This window comes from Rhyacophila brunnea, unplaced genomic scaffold (genome assembly GCF_057557595.1).
Source record: "Rhyacophila brunnea isolate RB1 unplaced genomic scaffold, BYU_Rbru_1.0 scaffold_69, whole genome shotgun sequence".
Taxonomy (NCBI): domain Eukaryota; kingdom Metazoa; phylum Arthropoda; class Insecta; order Trichoptera; family Rhyacophilidae; genus Rhyacophila; species Rhyacophila brunnea.
In genome coordinates, this window is record NW_028233338.1 from 1,844,521 (window position 1) to 1,846,472 (window position 1,952).

Here is a 1,952-nt window from a genome sequence, read left to right on the forward strand (position 1 = left end):
TTATTAGAGCATATTATTTTGGGTATATTTATAACCTGGATACAAATTTTATCATTATGTCATGTTTTAAAATTGTATAATTACTTTTTACAGAATTGCTAAACGATAAGCATTATAATACTTTCTTATTACTGTATTAAGTACGTCAAAAATATATTTCCTGTTTTTTTCGATATACATTTAAACAAAAAATTATTTGTCTAAATTATAAATACATAAGAATAATATTTGATATTCAACCAAGGTTTATTTTTGTTTGTTTTTATTTCATATATTTCATTAATTGATATTTTTATTAAATAATTAAATAATATTAGATACAAAATTCAAATATAACTTAATTTACAATCCTACTATTTGTTATATAATGTATAAGTATTTAGAAACGCAAGTAGACTGTAAATTAAAAATTAAAAAGTTTGTAGGTTTTAAATAATTTTTTATAACATTTATGGCTCATAGAACGCTTAGCAATTTTATAAGCTATTTTAGATGAATAAAAATCAATTTTAGATTGTTTACATAATTTTCAAGATGATAAAAATATTATTAGCACTTTTTTTGGCAAAATCAACTCTATCACGCATATTTAGTATCGGGATGTATATTTTCACCGTTATATAGGACAATCTTCATATATACTGCGAAATTTTAATTTAAATGTGCATCTCGGTCTTAACTAAAAGGTCAAAAGATTATTTTTTGTTTGCTAGCTAAATCTATAATTCGATAAAATACTATAATTTTTTATAACAGCCTAGAATTTTCATCCCACTTAGTACTGTGATTGCGTATTTTAGTGTTTTTTTGATTGATTTTTTTGTATATATCTAACTTAGTCGCCATATTCAATGTTCATCAAATTGAAGTATATAGATATATTTTCAATGGAATCAAAGAATATAGTAATAACCTGACTACCTTTATATAATTTACATAACAAGCAGAATATAAAATTATCTTTGGAATCTTCTAATAATGCATTTATGTAAATTTAGATCATTTTAATATTATTATACCCTTTTTTAATCATAATGCATAATAAAAATTATAAAATTGTGGATTTTGTACAGAATTTCATGTACGCTTTTCCCTTTATATTGATTTGACAGTTTTAAATACTTACTTACTTCTGTTTCCATTGTTATATTGCTACGCAGAGCTAAGTCCTTATGAATGCATGTATAATCAACATATTTATAATAATGAAGATAATATGCCTGATACGAATCTCACTATTAAATCTGATACTTAATTTTATTTACATTGCATACAAATAAAACCCAAATTTTCTTTAAACTTATCAATATCTTATATTTCATATAAAGCTATACATTTCACTCAAACTGTGTTAAATATATAAATCTGTTTGGTATTTATATCGTTGCTTTACAAAATATAATACAAATATTCGATATTATTTGTGTATTGCATCCATTTGACTAACATAATTATATGTTTGAACCTTCATTGTTGTTATTCTGAGTTATAATTTTTCTCAATTAATTTATAAATTCTATTTGAATGGAGCATTCGATTCAAATTCTTGTGTATTTTTGTTTTAGATTAAATGCAACATTTTAGATTTTCGTTCATCATTAGAAATTATTTTAAGTTTTGATAGTTTTTTTAACCCATAGAATAGCTTTTAATATGGTTTTTTTAGATACATTTATGAATACAAACAAGATAGTCGTGAGCCATAAATTAAGATAATACTTGATCACTGTGTATAGATGATACATTAAATGATGATTGGAAAGCATGAATCGTATAATTTAGGAGATATTATACAATAAATGAAACATATTTTCACCATAAAGAATTTAAATATATTTATCTGTGTTCGTTGTCGGCAATGAAATGAACGAAACATGATTTTTTCATATGCATTAATATATTTTGTAAATAGTGATCGCTTGGATATAGATGTGATGAGAGAATGAACTTGA